This window comes from Hyaena hyaena, unplaced genomic scaffold (assembly GCF_003009895.1).
Source record: "Hyaena hyaena isolate Hyena2069 unplaced genomic scaffold, ASM300989v1 scaffold_899, whole genome shotgun sequence".
Lineage (NCBI taxonomy): Eukaryota > Metazoa > Chordata > Mammalia > Carnivora > Hyaenidae > Hyaena > Hyaena hyaena.
In genome coordinates, this window is record NW_024081530.1 from 392,918 (window position 1) to 410,545 (window position 17,628).

Consider the following 17,628-nt stretch of genomic DNA (forward strand, 5'->3'; position numbering starts at 1 on the left):
TTGAACTAGCCACAAGTCAGAAATAATAAAAAAAATCAGGAAGGGAATCAATTTTGTAAGTGATGACATAAATTTGAGAAGACAGAGATAACTTTGGCAACCTAATTCCTTCTTCTTTTCTGCCTTAAATGTTAGAATTTAATTTTAATCGGTGCTTGGAAAACTGTTTTAGCAACTGTTTCTAGCTAAACAAGTACAATGCTGATCCCTAAGACTGCCTATACTTGGTAAGATAGGCTTGACCACGCCTGACAGATCCACTTGGCATAGATGACTTCAGTTTGCCTCTCTGAGAGCAGGAATTGAGAATGTCCTGGTTTTTACTATGTAGTTCATGTTATGGTGAGCACCATGAAGAAAAGTAGCAAAATTTCACAGTGGGAAAAGGCCTGAGAGATAGGAGACCAATACTGCATTTTATAGGGGTACCTGGGGGGCTCAGGTGGTTGAACATCTGACTCCTGATTTTGGCTTAGGTCATGATCCCAGGGTTGTAAGATCAAGCCCCCCATCTGGCTCTGTGCTGAGCATGAAGCCTGCTTAAGATTCTCTTTCTCTCTCCCTCTGCTCCTCTCCGCAACTCATGCACTCTCTCCTTGTCTCTCTCTAAAATTAAAAAAAAAATTTCATTATATAGATGAGAAAACTGAAGTCAAGAACACTTAAGGGGAGTGGAGCAATATTTCAAACCCAGATAACAGAAGAACCACAACATTCTACTGTATTTTGATGAAAGAGAAACCATTACATCTCACTTGTGAGGAGATGATGAAAAGGGTCTTTATGCTCATCAAAAATTACTTCCAGTTTGAGATTCCTACCAAGGGACTGCTCAGTCTTGCTCCAAAGCGTATAGGAAGAGGAGATGCACTGAGTCCAGACAGGGAGTTCATTCCATCTTTGTGTACTGATGATTATTGTGTGTTCCTTGTTTTGCCTTGGATCTGTTCCCTCAATAAATGCTTCTTCAGTATTTAATGTAGCTTCCATCTATTATCCTAAGACCACATTTAATTCTTCCTCCACATGAGAGCTCTTCAGGTATCTGTGGATAAGCATCACAACCCTAAAGTCTCTAACTTTTTTTGTATTGTAAGAGTAGAAAAAAATTAAAGAACCCATATATGAGACTGACACCTTTGAAAATAGGCAAACGTACAGATAAATAAGGAAATCACTTCTAAAATTGCACTAAGATTGCTGAGACAAGCTTATTTTAGCAATTATAAGGATGGTGAGCACTTTGAGAGGTGCATATATATTTCAAACACTGTAATGTTGTGGGCACTTGGAGTAGTGTCGGTGCCATGAAAGGCAGGGTGTGTGGCTAGACTTCTATTCTCTCTTCCACACCCCACTATGCCTTCCTTCTCCCTCCATTCCCATACTCTCCAGCCTCTACCCTTCCTATTGATTTGGGGCTAGGCAATCTTGATGCAGGGTCTTTCCTATTGACAAATTGTCTCTGTGGAGCAGGGACCCAGGAAATGGAGGGAGGTATAGGGCAGAGGAAGGGCTGATCTAGGTCTCCCCATGGATGGAGCCAGAGGGCCAAAAACAAAACAAAACAAAACAAAAAGCCCAGGTGACCATTTAACACAAACATTTTCCACATTCACTTTGAGGGTTGGCTTTCTGATGCCAGAGAAAGAATATAATTTATTCTGCTGATTTTTCTTTTACAAACTAGGCACACCAGCCAAGAACTTCCAATGCTGGACTGAGAATGTTCCTATTTTTGTAACTGTTAAATTTGTATGCTGAATTTTCTCTTACCCACTTCCTCTTCACACTACTATGTAATTTCATGCCAACGGATAGTCCCTTTAACATTTGTGTATGTGTGTGTGTGTGTGTGTGTGTGTGTGTGTGTGTGTGTGTAATACAGCAATATTATTGCTATATTGTAAAAATTCCATTGATTCAGGATATTTTTCCTAATGACAGGTTGTAATAATTCACCTCGCCAGACATAGGTGAAATACACATTTTCTTTTTAATTTTTTTTTAGTTTTTTTTTTATACGTTAGATTTTAATTTAATTTTTTTAATGTTTTTGTTTTTTTCTAGGAGAGAGAGAGAGAGACAGCGTGAGCAGAGGAGGGTCAGAGAGAGAGGGAGTCACAGACTGAAACAGGCTCCAGGCTCTGAGCTGGCAGTCAGCACAGAGCCCGACGCGGGGCTCGAACCCACGAACCGCGAGATCATGACCCAAGCGAAAGTCGGGCGCCTAACCGACTAAGCCACCCAGGCGCCCCAATGTGGGGTATTCATTTTCACTAATTAAGCACACACATAGCCTTTATAATTTTTAAACCTTAAAATAGGCTTTTTAAAGTTTAAAATCAAATGACCTTTATATCAATTTCTTACTGCCAAATTCCTCCCTAATTATTCACTGATGAACATATACTCCAGAAACACAGGTTAATAGTTCAAATACTATCAAAGCAGAAGGAATGTTGGGTTTGGCAGCCATTAAAAATAATAACTTCAACTTGATGTTTTTCTAATTTTTCTTCTTTAAAATCCAATGTCTTCAAAAATACTTGCCCCTTAATGTGTGACAGACATGTTAAACACAGGCTGTATAAATGTTTGAACAGTAATAATATTGATCTGTTCAATGGAAATGTTCTGTGTAAATGGCAGACCATTAGCAAAAGCTTTGATTTTTACTCCCATTACGCTTTGCAATTAAAGAGGAAAGTATTCTTAGCATGTGTGACACATATATGTGTATATATAATTTTTGGTGAAAAAAGAATAATAGCTTATATTTATGCAACACTCTTTTTCTGCAAAGCTGAGGGAGCTTTTACACTTGGCATTGTTTTACAGGTTTGAAAGGGAAGACTGAATAGGTGGTGTCTGTGACACGTGAGGGTGTCTTTACTACAGCTATGTCCACATCATGACTAGAGCAGCTGGTCGATTTTGTTAAACTACTGGTGTCACAGATGATTCTTTACTGAACTGACTAATGAATCAGGTGAATTAACTCCTGAATTGTTCACCTAGAGTCACACAGAAGCTCCTGGAATAGAGTCAAGAGTATGAGTGGAAGTATAGACAGAGCCGACTCCTCATCCTTGGCTCTTGACCTCACTGTCAGGGACCAGAAAGTGAACCAATAGCATGGATGCTAGACAGAAAGTCTAAGAACTTGAAGTTGTGCCAGTTGAAGATGATTCAGGGATATTTTTCTAGCAGGGTGTTTTCCACTGCCTCCTGAGCATGCTCTGCTCATTCAGTACTTCAGAGCTGGCTCAAGGTACAGTCAGCCAGGCTCTTCTAGGGCTGCAAACAACATGGCGCATCTCCCTTTTGTTCTATCCTGGACTTTTGAAAAACAGTGTTTAAATGCAGATAGAAGGAATGTTTATGATGGCCTAAAAAAAGGCCCATAGAGAAATGGTAGGGTAGAAAGAATGACTTGAAGGCAAATGCATGTCCAGGTATTAGCTGCAGGGTCTTCGTTTGAAGACACAAACTCAAAGAGCTTTCCCCTGGCTAGTTCTGTGGGTCTCTGCTTCGAGCCTCTCTGTCCAGTCACCATTGCTCGGATAGTACTGCTCTTCCAAAGACCAGCGATAACTTCCCTGCCACCCCTCACCTACGAATAACTGCACAGAATTGTTTTGTCATCTTTTCCTAAAAGTTTCTCTTTTCTTATTTTTGCCAAACCAAATTCCATTCTTTCAAAGCTCAGCTCAAGTTCATCTGTTCTGTGAAGCTTTCCTTATAGTCGGTCATCCGTGGATGTTTCCTCAATTTGAATTTAGGGAGCCCTTAGGTAGCCAGTACAGACCAGGTAATTATATTTGCCCAGTGTTGCCCTGGAATTGTTTTTTAGGTATTGCCATGCCCTAGTTTTTTTTTCACCCCCCCGGTAAGATTTCTGGTAGGTAGAAAATATGTCTCTCTATTTATCTCTTGTTTATGAGAATCAGAAACAAAACTGCCTCCCTGGAAAAAAGTTCATGCTTACAGAGAAGATGAATAAAGAAGAGAAACCAGAATGAACATCACATAAGTCAGGTAGTCCAACTCTTTGGTATTGATATTTTAACAACATTTCAGCTGAATTGTCTAATTTGTTTACTAAATGGTTCTGGAAGAAAACATCTTACGCTCTCAGAAACTTTTTCTACAAAGGATATCAATCACTGTGGGGAAAACTCAAGACCCTGGGTGGTTCTGCTTTTGTTCCAATTACATTAAACCTTATTAAAATAGCCATCACTACAACAACACCTCTGCAGAGGAGGATGCCAAATACTTAGGGGCATAGTCTCATCTACCGTTCTGGGATTTGGGTACCTAAGTCCTATTAGTGATAATAGGTATTACGTCTATAAATCCCTAGTTGCTCTGTCAATCCTGTTTCGGTTTCCACAGGTGGAATGATGATTCTAATGAGGTCCAGGTCTTCAAGATTCTATTTAGAAAAATAAACTGTTTGGATCTCAACTTTTCCATGATCTCTGGTAGTGTTACCAATAAGGGCAGCATTTATGCATTTCAAATTGTATGTAGTAATTCATTGTCTTTTAAAGAAATTTGCTCCACATAAAGTCTCAATCCAACTGACATTAGTGTGTGCTAGAAACACATTCAAATGGTAAAATGTGCCTAATGAAGCTGTTAATTATTTTCTTCCCGTTATGTTCCTTCTCTGCATTATCACTCTTGTCTACTTCCTTCAATTAGGGGACAAGCATCAAAAGGTTTCAGAGACTTTATCACTAATCTTCTGAGTGCACTACACACAATCCATTCTCTTCTCTCTAGTGCGTGAACAAAAAATTCACCACCATTTGTACTTAAGGTCAGTATCTGTGGAAGCCAACATTTTAGACTATTTTTTTTCCATCATTTGAATTTCAAATTATTATCCTCAAATGCTTTTCACCCACTTTAAATCTGGAGCCCAAGGAGAATAGCACGACCGGTTATAATAATCTTTGCGATACGGCTTAGAGATGTAAACTACAGGTTTGTTCTTTCATTCTTCCTTTTCAGTATCTAAGTAGCATTACAGTGGAATATAAGTACAGGAGGCACATTGCAAGTGAGAATGTATATAACATATGTGGGGTGTCTGTAGGTACATACATCCATGTAAGCGTGAACATAAATATAAAAGATTACAATCTTATCTTAGGAAGATTCATTTATAAAACAAAAAGATTCCAAATCCATGCTGATTTATACAAAATGTTGTCATTTGGAGTTGATTTTGTGTGCCTCTGTTACCAAGAGGTTTTCTTATCCATAGGAGCCACCAAGGCAGTCGAGGATGACTGACACCACTTAATCCAAACCAAAGAACTGACAAATGATTAATTCCAGTAGTTAGATGATTAGCCCTATTCGTGAGGTCACAACCTTGACTGCCACTAACTTGCACCTAAACTCCTCAGGAAAGGTAAGGAGACTTGAACAAGCCATTTTTAAGGCCAATTCAGTGCAACTGCAACAGACCCTGTATTCTGTGCATGCCTCCAAGGAGTCCGATTTCCAGTTTTGGTTAAATTAGTTTCATATCAGTCAATACTTGTTTAAAAACATGTCATAAGTCTCTGTGGCTTGTGCATGCTTCAATTACCTCTGATTATTACATCAAGATTCACAAACAAGATACAGGAGTCACTCTTATTTACGCAAAATGCTATTGCAACAAACTGAAATTCAATTTCAGCACAGATTGCAGTAACCTATCAAAACAGAGCAAGTGGAGAGGAAGTGGGCCTGGAGGTGCACCAGGCCATTGTTAAATGCAGGATGGCATCTCACCTAATAATTTAAACATGGTCTTGTGGCCTGACATTTTTAATGCTTTCTTGATCTCTTTCTTCTGGCTCTTGTGTCGTTCTTTGCCACTGCAGGGTGCAGTGAGTTGCAGGTTATGGATTAAATATCAACCCTCTTCTGCCAATAGCACTTTTAGGAGGGGAAAAATGATTGGGTACTTTTATAAATAGTCACGCCGTAGGTGTCCACAGAAAGCAATGTTTATGCAGGGCTTTTAAAAGCTGCCTGCTTTTTAGATACAAACCAATCCATAAAACTGCCAAGTTCAAATTTTCAGCTATTATCTGGGCAATACGTCTCGGGCACCTTGATAGGCTGAGTGGACATTTTTGTCGGCACACATTAAGATCCCAGCCTTAACTAATGCAATCTGGTTCTAAAAATTAATTTAACTTACACAAATGCCCTGATAGGCAGCCCATGGTTCTCATTTACTTCCATTGCATTTGGAATAAACTAGAGGGTTAAGAATTCTATGCTTGAGGCAACTCTGACTCTGAAGAACAGAACATACACAGATTTCTCCCATCATTTGTTGCTTCAGGGCAAGAAAAAAAGAAAGCCACTGTAATTTGGAGACAAGACTTTTCCAGACAACTATGAACAACGGCAACCATAGCGCGCCACTAAACAGAGCTGTGTTGTGGAGACGTGGAGTGCAGTAAGACATCTGTGGAGAACATACAGTAGATGCAAACAGAATCTTCAAAAGAGTGTTGGCATGAATTCTAGAGAAAATTCAGAGAGCTTACAAACTCGTTTATAATAAACATTTAAAAGATGGGTCAAAAAGTGTTTCCTGGAATCAGAGAGTCAATTAAATGGGGAAAAATTTAGAAGATATATATATCTATATATCTCCTCTCTCTCTGGCTCTCTGTCTCTCTCTCTCTCTCTACACACACACACACACACACACACACACACACACATATCTATCTTATGTATATAGTCACATATATGCCATATATATAATCATACATATATATTGCCATATACTATATAAAGAGACAGAGGGAAGGAGGGAGACAGATTTATATATATCTATTTTAAAGTTGTAATGACCTTGAAAATTGTCTGTTTGATCTCCTTATTTTTAAATATGGAAACTGAGAGAACAGTGGAGTAGCCAAAATCACAGAGTGAGTTTTAGCATCTTGATACCCTATCTACTATTTTTCCACAGACTTCCCAAGCACATTTTTCACTTGTACCGTTTAAGAATGCAAACTTTCTCTACAAGTTTACTTCTGTCCTGATTTTTCTCAAACAATAGAATTGTACAGTTGTGGGCTCTCTTGTTTCTCTAGCATATGTGTGAACACCAAGCAAAGTGATTTTTAAACCCCCACTTGAAAAAACAAATGTTTTCAAGCCTTCTGATGGGCTCAGTTAATGTTTAGTTACAAATACAGGAGGAGAGGAAATTAAGTTTTCTATGCCTGTACCATTGTGCTGACTTTGACCCTGAATCTTAATGGGCAGAGAAAGGCATTTGAGCATTTTCGTGGGAATCAACATCGAAGGGCTTGAGTTCATTTACAACCTAATCCAGTTCAGGCAGATGAGCAGATTTGTGTCTGTCCTATGTTTAAAACCCATTGAAGAAAGAAATTCCACAGCTTCCCTAGTAACTTATTCCTGCATTCTATAACCTCTACTTCGAAGAAAATTTTTGAAGGCAGTTCCAATCTGTTTCATTTCAGTTTCAGAACATTTCTTCTTTTTTTCCAATTTATTTAAATGTACTCATGCACATATACTTAAATAACAAATCTACTTTTATCCCAGAATACTTAGATTCTCTATTTCTTTTCAGATGAGATAAGAAACATTTATAAAATACAGTCTTTAATACAGTAATCTGGACAGGAACTTTTCCAGGCTTTTCCTTCCCTGGAATGCTTTTGGCTCAGCCGATTTTGATTCTAACATCTTTAGTAGATATCTTGGCTTCCAGTGTGGAAGAAAACAGAGACAGTGTGCATCCTTAGAATTTTACAACCTGTTTGGACTATTACATCTTTATAATGGTGATGGTGTATTTAATCACACACAATTTGTTTCATCATGCTAGAAACAAAGAAAGCTATCACGAACAAGAATTACAGAAGGGAATTTGGAGGGCATCTTCTCCGACCCCTAAATATTACAGATAAGGAAAGTAATAAGGAAGGCCCCTAGTAAGTGATGTGACTGCTACAGGTCATACAACCAGCAGACTGCAACAGAGTCAGTAGTGGACTCTGGATTCTCTCTCCCTGTTCCAGCACTTCTATTAAAACACACTCACTCAGCATTTAGCAAGAGGGAGAAGACAGAAAACATATTTGTTATCTTTGAAGGAAGAATGCTTGGCATCTGCTAACAGCATACACGCACATGCACACACACACACACAGGCTCAAAATCCACAAAAATCTCCTAAAACATAGCTGATTTGTGTGATAGGGATGTAGCATTATCATCATACTGTGGATTTATCAATTTTTCCATTACCATGTGAATGAATGAATTTCATCCATACCCAATGTGTAGTCCTTTATCCATCACAGTTGTAGTGTGGATAATGTTCCTTCCTCAGACAACTCAAAGAGGTCACTAATACCAGTTAAGTATATGTTTTACTTCATGTTACTTTGAACAATACCATGTGTGAGCAAATTCAACAAAGTAGAACTTTATATAAAATCAGAGTGGGCTTTGCAACCTCAAGTTAAAATCAGTGTATTTCTGGGGCGCCTGGGTGGCTAGTCAGTTAAGCGTCCGACTTTTGCTTAGGTCATGATCTCGCGGTTTGTGGGTTCGAGCCCCGCGTCGGGCTCTGTGCTGACTGCTAGCTCAGAGCCTGGAGCCTATTTCAGAGTCTGTATCTCCCTCTCTCTCTGACCCTCCCCTGCTCACGCTGTCTCCCTCTCTCTCTGACCCTCCCCTGCTCATGCTGTCTCTCTCTCTCTCTCTCTCCTAGAAATAAATAAAAATATTTAAAAAAAAAAAGAAAGAAAAAATCAGTGTATTTCTTTCAATATAAGATGTTGATCACTTATGGATTTTTATGTATATGCGACGTTTTATGTAGTGGTAAGATCCCTACATTTCTCAAATGCTTCGGGTTATGCTCTTAGAATGTGAGAATCGTAACAAAGTCTAAAGTGACATCTAACTTCCTGCTAATATATGTAAGTCCTTATTCTGGGTGTGATCTTTTTTACAGAATAATGCTTCAGTAAAACTCATTTCTAGCAACTGCTGAGAGATACAAGGGGCCAGAAGAATAAGCATTGGAAAGTTAATGAGGAAGAAAAGCAGTAATAAGCCACTCTTGAGAAATCCTGAAGGGTTCACCCGCTATAAGTGAGACCTGGGAGAAAACCGACATCCATTTTGCATCTGAGCAAAATCCATAATATTAAACAAGGAGCATTTCCTCAGTGCCATAGCAACCAACCTGCTGAGCTGCCAGGGGTGACCACCCAGCTGAAGCCGATGCAGTGGTAGGACAGACTTGGTCAAAGAGTTGGGAGGGAATCTGCCATTAAACAGTGGAGTGATGCTGGGCAAGTCATTTGGCTGGTGTGGGCCTTTGATTTCTCATCTGTTATCTTAAAGGTATTGCCCAAGAAGGACTCAAAGGCCTTTTGCATTAACAACACACCAGGATTTAAAAATAATCATGTTGGTTCTGGTTTTATCATAGCTCTGATCAAGGTCAAGAGCCTGCGACTTGCCCTGTAACCATCTCCAATATGTCACATATAGGCAGTTGGACCTAAGGCCAGTCATTCTTCAAGTATCGAACAGTTATAAAAGAATTTAAAATGTTGGGGCTTTCCTTCTGAGGATTGTCTTTTAAAAACCGCACTGCAAATATATTCTAGATCACCTAGATAACCATCATATAAGGAACACTGCAATGTCTTTTTATGGTCATGTGTGTGTTTGTGTTTATGATTAAATAAGTAAGAAGTGCAGATCACCTGAAGGCATGGCTCCCTGTGTAGACAAAGGCTTCCCATTCATTCAAACAGACACAAGTGGTTGGGATGAGTCATACTGGATAACACAGGAGGAACATAGAACTGAACTCTAAAGCACTGGGATCCTGGCCATTGGCACCATGGTCTAGTCACTGGGGAACTAGTAAGCAGTAGTTCACAAGTGACAACTCTAGAAATAAATAGGCAGTGAGGAATGTTTCATTAACTTTTCCAACATAATATTTTGGGCTACAGCATTAAATCAAGCCATTGTTAGTACACTATTACTTTAAACCACCATCAGTGGCTAAAACAAATTAAACAATAAAAAATTTAAAACAAAACAGCAAAGACCATGCTAGTAGCTAAAAGGGTGGTCCATTGTGCTGAAACTCAAGGAAATTAAGTTAATAATAAGTAAAGTATAAAACTGCAAACCCATCACACTATTATTATGTTACCCAGTGACAGGGATTTTGTTTCTGCCAAATGCCATAATTCATCATGTCAAATTGATGTTGTTATCTGAGTGTTTTGGTTTTGTTGTTATGTTAAGATTAATGTGTAAACTTGCATTGTTTTATTTATTCTATGGGAATGCTAAGCATAAATAAAGCATGAACACATGTTTGTACATATATAGTAAGCAATATAATAATAAAATAATTTTCAACATGAATGGTTGGTGGGAATGCTTTTCTTGAAAGGGGAATTAGTATATTCCTTAAGTTCTGGAAACTCTTTCATCTGTATCCTCAGGCTTTTCAGTGAGGGCAGGAACCGACAGCTAGACAGGAAGGTCTGTTTGAAGGCATGCTGTCCCTGGTCCACTGACCTCTCTAGAGGTTAGTTTGATTGTTCTGGAACTCTCCATCTCCTTTTCCTTTTAGTTATTCTAAATATACCTATGAAAAATCATTCCTTTCATCTTAATCCTACTTCTTATACCCAAGCCAGCCCAGAGCCAGCTGGAAACCAGCTTGTTCTTTGATGAGAAGCACAAGAAGTTTCTGCACTCTCAGGGTAGGCCTGGATGCAGACAGGAGAGCCAGGAAGGTTGTTCCGGAACAATCATTTCACGAGAGTGGCACAAGAAGCCTGTTCTTACTCTAGAGCTGCAGGGGAAGAGGGGAACAAGGAATCTGGCAGCCGAGTGCTCCAAGGCCACGCACCAACCAAGTTCGGTTTAGGCAAGTCAGTTCCCTGGAGGGCACCCACTGGGCCATCAGAGCCCAGACAGGATTAGCATGTCAGTCCTAATAATCCAATCTAAACATAGAAAAAGCTTTCCTTCAGTGCAACTTTAAATATTCTACAAATTGATTATAAATTACAAATTTGAAGTCTACACAATCTGTAATATAAAACTAACACTAAACACTATTGTCTGTGGTGATGCCATATAATTTACGGCAAATTTAGTTACAGTCACAGCCTGCGTGTCTTGTTATACAAAGCAGCACACTCTTTAAGGGGTGACAATTTCATCCGTAGTCTATTAATTAACAGTTTTCTTCAAGGATGTTCCTAGAAGCCATTTGCTATAAATTTCTCAGTTTCTTTAGATTTTGATTGAATAGAAATATGGATTCTGAAATATTTCTGGGGACTCTGCAGTTTTTACTTACCATCTTGTATCTCATGTAGTCAAAGTACACTCTGTTTCAGCAAGCCTACTTTTCCTTCAAAAGGAAAAAGCCTACTTTGGGCCTCAAGGTAGGGTTAACTTCCTTAAATTGTTCAGACTTGAGAAGAGAGAGAGGGGAGGGAAAAACAAGACTGCCTTCTCAGGGATCTCCTGAGATCCTGCAGTCAGATAGATCTCAAGGCTCTAGAAAATTAGACTCGGGGGCACCTGGGGGGCTCAGTTGGTTAATTGACTGACTCTTGGTTTCAGGTCAGGTCATGATCTCAAGGTTTGTAAGTTTGAGCCCCTCATTGGGCTCTGTGCTAGTAGCATGGAGTCTGCTTGAGATTCTCTCTGCTCCTTCTCAGCTCATGCTGTGTCAGTCTCTCTCAAAATAAATAAACTTAAAGAAAAGATTTAAAAAAAAAAAAGAAAATTAGACCCTTGGACACTGCTCTAAGAAACATTCTTAGGAATTACATTATTCTCTGAAAATGAGTACTACAGTTTCCTATTAATAATATACTGAACAACTCACATTATCCTGCTAATCTTGCTCATATTGGCAGGAATGAAAATGTACCTGCTTTTCTGGAGCCAAGAAGATTTTTAAGATCTTGGGATCCCTAGGAAATTTTTTTTCAGTTGGTGATAGCAAATTTTAAGAGAACTATTTCCAGCACTTGTCCCCAGAGCAGCATGTAAAAGTCACATTAAACTTCTTTCTAACTTGGGTGTCTCTGGGTGTCTAGGGACTTACCGGCCAGTGGGCTCTTGCTGTTCCTACTCCACTGGGGGACCTGAGGGGTCTGCCTGCACACAGCCAACTCCCACTAGCCCCTGTCCATTCTTCACAGTCCCTTGCCCTGAGAAGAGCTTGATGAATTTTCAACCTCAGAGTCGAAGGGCCCATTTAATGTCCTCACCTTATATCGTCCTCAATTCCCAAGATCCCAAGTGCTTTTCAGTTACTGCCCAGGAAGTAAGCACATTAGTACCAGTCACATGGTCAGAGGCTCTGGGACCTCCACTCAGCTGGGAGGGACCACAGGGTCCCATAATTTAGTATCTGGTCAGGTAGCATTGACCCTTCGGTGGTCATGGCACCAGAAAGAGCTGGCTTCAAACCCTTGTTCTGCCACTACAAGTTCTGTGGTCTTAACTTTTAACTTTTTTATACTTCATTTCTCTTTTGTAAAATGGGGATGACAATATCTTGCAGTGTGCTTGTGAGGATTAAAGATATACACATACCGTCAGGCATGCAGTAGACACCACAGGAACTGTAACTGCTATTGTTATAGGCCGAGGGTGGAATGTTGCCAGAATGGAAACCCCATATTCTTCCCACTAATCAAAATACTCCCACCACCACCACTGCTATTACCACCCACTATTCATGAGCATTTACTTGAATAGTAAATGTGCCAGAAGCTTTTCTAGGCACTTGCTCTGTATAATCTCATTCCATACTCCAATAACCCCACAAGGTACTATTTTTAGGTCCACTTTGTCCTTGAGAGAAATGAGGCTTAATGAGATTACATTGCCCAAAGTCACAGAGTAAGTGTCTGACCCTGGGTCAGCGTGGCCCAGAGTAAAAGCTCTATAAACCATGCCCTACTCTTTCTAGAGGCTGAACCAAATCTGCCCTAGCCCCCACCATAAAAGCATTGTGTCCTTTCCCCCAGAACCATCCCTCCCCAGACCCCCTGTCTCTCCCAAGCAGGGGTCCATCAGCCATGCAGGCTGTCCTGTGGGTCAGAGGCATGGGTGCTGAGATGGGGTCTCTGTTTGTTCTGCTCACCAGTACTGTCTCCAATCCTTGCTTGAGCACCATCCCCAGGCTCTTAGCTCGGATATCTGAGGGCCCAGTATTAGGTGTTTTTTTAAAATCACTGCAGGGACACCAGGGTGGCTCAGTCGGTTGAGTCGGACTTTGCTTCAGGTAATGATCTCACGGTTCGTGAGTTCAAGCCCCACATCAGGCTTGCTGCTGTCAGACTGTCAGTGAAGAGCTTGCTTTGGATCATCTGTTCCCTCTCTCTGCCCCTCCCCCACTTGCATTCTCTAAAAAATAAATGAATAAACATTTAAAAAATATAAAAATAAAAATTTCTGCAAGAACTTATTCAGTAAGGTGCAATAGGTTGAGAATAACGACTGGATCCTGGTTGGCTTGACAGTGCCTGTTGAACTGTAGGGAATCACTAGCCTCCCTGTTTTCCCCATCTGAACTCTGTTATCATACGGTCTCTTATTACCTAAAGAAATTTGTGAAAAAGGAAAAGATTTACCTATGTGACTTGGAAAAGTCACTTGAGAAAGTTCATGCTCTAAAAAACTTCCTTCTGTCTCCTATTTCCTACTAAATGAAGATGAAGAACTTGACTTTCAAGATGTCTGAAATCTTCACAGTCCTTGGTCCTTGGGGGTCCTGGGCAGCCTGTCCCCTTCTTTCCTCCACTGCCATGGGGACACATTGTGTTAGTTTCAGTATTAAAATGTTTCCAATGACCAAATAATGTCACTCCTTTAGATTAGTTTTCCCAAGAACAAGAAAACACCTTCTTATTTTCATTGACCTAAAAACAAATAGAATTTCTACCCATTTTGAGTGTCCACCTGGACTGAGGATGATAAAGTCAGGAATGCCAATGTCCAGAGAAAAGTGCATCTGGGTCAGGAAGAAATATTTTCAGGTACCAATATGTCACTGTCTCAGGTGGGAACCCTGATTCTCTACTTTGGACTGTGGCCAGGAGAGGCTCCTACCTGTTGGCCAGGGCCCACTGAGGACTGAGGCAGGAGTACGTGGTAGAAGGGGGCTGTGGGCACTTCTGCCTCTGTGCCCATGGCTTGTCCTCCCATGTGACTGACTATACTTCATTCTGTAAGGCTGCTGCCAGGATCTCTCCTGCATGTGAGCTGAACCAAGCCCAGTGCTAGCAGACAATTCCACATAGATGCACGTGAATGTTGTATCATTTGAATAAGTGAGAGATGCTACCCCATTCTCACCGGGGTTATGCCTGTAGTCAAGATGAGCAGCGTTGCAGGGACGTGTGTGGGAAGCACTACATTTGGAGGGCTTGAAAGCCCCACTGTTTAGTTCCTGTGTCCTGAGATTATATTCAAGATTTTTCCTTCAGTCTGAAGTTAGGGAGGTAGACAGCACAAGGCTGACCTTTGGAGTGGGATTTTCATAAAATAAATAAACTGGATGATGGCATATAAAAGTTATAAACCTCTTTAGAATGCCATATGTGAGCAACTTGTAAACAGTCCATAAATATCACCTGCTGGGTGCAAGTCAAGGAGGCTGATGCAGAATTCTGTACTAGCACATTTTCTGCAACATGGAGCCATCTGGTAATGACAATTTATTCTCTAGTTGGCATAGGACTACAATTATAAAACATGTTACTACTGACTTCTGTCTGGAAACAGATGATCTTGGCTCACCCTGTAGTGTGGGATACAGAGCTGAGTGGGTGTGACTCAGTGGTCACATGCAGGCTGGATGGGTGGAGCCAGGAAAGGGAATAAAAGATTAGTGGGGCATTTTGTGGACATCCCCATCCACAAGTGGGAGTTCAACAGCCACCACCACCACCACCACACATACACACAGTTTTTGAAGCAAGAAAATTTGTTCCTTTTATAGTAATGTCTAATTTTGAGCCAGTTTTTAGAAAAGAATTCACAACCCTCTATGTCATTCTTGGAGAACAGAATGTAGAAAAAGCATTGTGAATAACAATTTCATCCTTTATCTACTTTCATTTTCGATCTTCTCATTACTAATTCTAGAATAATTAATTCTACAAAGGATAATAAAGTCTTTCCCAAGTTCCATTTCACATAGAAATTAATGATAATAAAAATAATGAAGTTTGATAGTCTTTTCTCCCAAATAGACTTAGCACAGAATCTCCATGCAGGGAAAATATACAACTCAGATTTCGCCAAAGTGGAGAATAATGTGACAAGGGAAACCAATTGAAGAAAAGGTGGGCTAATGGCTGTATTATTACAAACATGAACAAAATCTACAGACATATTTTAATGTCATTATCCCCTTCCCACCTCCCACAAACATTTCCAATTATACTTTTAATCAAGAGTTCCCTCTCCTGTTGTTACTTCCTGCCCTTCTGGGTCCTTATGATATGTAGTTTCCATCCTGGTCTCATCCTGTTTGCCCCTCCGCGTAAAAGCCAAGGAGCCTGGCCCACAGTCTGCCAAGGCTTTTCAAAGCCCCAGAAGTCTGTAAACAGGAAAGATTTCCTCTGAGGCGGAGGGCCCTTCCTTGATCAAAAGATGGCTTTTGGATAAGGACTTCCCCTCAGTTTTTTGCTATTAACACTTTGCAGGTCAGATGTTCTCTTGGAGGGCACTTTATTACCATCCATGGCAGAGGTGCTGGCATCTTGCCAGGAGTGCCAGGGCCACACAAATTGCAGGAAGAGTAAGTTGTAGCTGCTCTGTCTGTTAATGAGGAGGTGGGGCCTGGAAAATAGTTAAGATTTCCTCTGAGCAGTGGCCCAGGCCTGGAGCCCCATCCTGATTAACAGCCAAGGAAGGCAAGCTGATCAGATCTATTCACAGTACAAAGAGGGACAGGGGAGCCATGTGAGGTGGTCTGGCAACTTTGGGGACCTCAACGTTTAGAAATAAGAATAATAACTGTAGACACAAAGATTGCTTTTATCCCTGTGGTTAGTAAGTGCCCTGAGACCAGTTCGAAACTTGCTTTGAGAAATGGGAGCACAGTCAATGACGTGAAAGGTAGAGACGTCATTCCATGCAAAAATTCTGGGTATGATTGTAAAGTAAACTTTATTATTTTATAAGTCACAGCTCATATTTTCAAAGTTGAGTACATCTTTGTCCAAGATAGTTAATCGCCCCTCTGTAATTTCATTACTATCTCCCAATTTCAGGCAAAATCTGTCCCTTCACAGTGGCGAGATTTTGCATTCCTTTCTAGTTAATCACACCTGTGTGTGAACCTCATTATGTAAGAGTGAAGTGAGAGAGAGCAATCAAAGCTATCAGTTACCTTCTTTCTAAATTGGACAAATAGATCAAAGTATACCCAAACAAACAAACATTTCTAAAAGACCTTCCCTCTTGTATTGCTTATCTGTAGAAGTCATTCTTCTTTTTAATTACCTGACAAGGAAAAACGGGTGCTTTGAATTCTTATCACACATTCCTCTGTAACACTCAGCTGGCACTTCCAAACTGCCTTGTTTCATTTGCTATCTCATTATTTGGATAAACTCCATCTTCTAAACAAGATGATAAACTTTTAAATCCTAAGGGATGCATCCCAGGGTAAAATTCTTTGTCTCTGTGTACCATACGGTCATAGGTAGTACAGATCAATAACAATTTCATGTTTAAACTCTACCTTATTTCATTTCCAGTTGACAATGATTAGGGCCTTATTTCATTATAACAGGGAAAAGAAGTGAAAGGCCAAAATTTGTGGGTGTGAATGGGTATTCAGTTTCCTCTCTAAATGGGAGGTTGGTGGTTAATGAGAAAGAAGTAAATAATGTTAAATGGGATGGAAATGGCAGGAGAAAAGTGAAGCTTTGCCCACATAACCAAATTTAGAAACCACTTCATTTACTCATCAGTTATAACACTTATCATCTTAAATTATAAAACATCTGTTTACCAGTTCTGATTTCCTCATTTACTATAGCCCCTTTGAGGATGGTAAACGAGGCATTATTCATCTTCCTGAGCCCAGTGCCCACTGTGATACTTCCTGTGATATACGCCCTGCCTTTTGTTTTTACTGAATATGCTCAAACAGTATTGGCATGGTGATAAGAAAGAAGAAATGAAGATTCTGCTTTTTTGAAATTTTGGGAATCTGGTTTTCCATCGGGATATAAACGGAGGATTCAACCAAATCATATGACAGAACAAGTATTCCCTGTATGATAATTAGCTGTTCTTGGGAAATAAAGGAAGATAATTTGGTTAACACGGAAAAAAAAAAAGTTCAAACGGTTGAAAGTAACTGAAGTAGACCCAAGACATGTTTTCACTAAAGTACTTTCTTTTTTGGGCTTCCATTTCCTCTTCTTTCACTGATTTACTTCTCTTTATTTGAACTGAACCCATAGCGCCCCAGAAGTACTAACTTATCACTGCAAAATACTGAGAAAGCTAAGAAAAGAATGG

At 40.0% G+C, this 17,628-nt stretch overlaps 1 protein-coding gene across 4 annotated transcripts in view; it reads right to left on the bottom strand.

Moving 5' to 3' along the window:
* NRP1 (neuropilin 1) overlaps positions 1–17,628 on the bottom strand; it is a 138,449-nt gene that overhangs the window by 95,032 nt on the left and 25,789 nt on the right. The gene's annotated exons all lie outside the window — the stretch shown is intronic.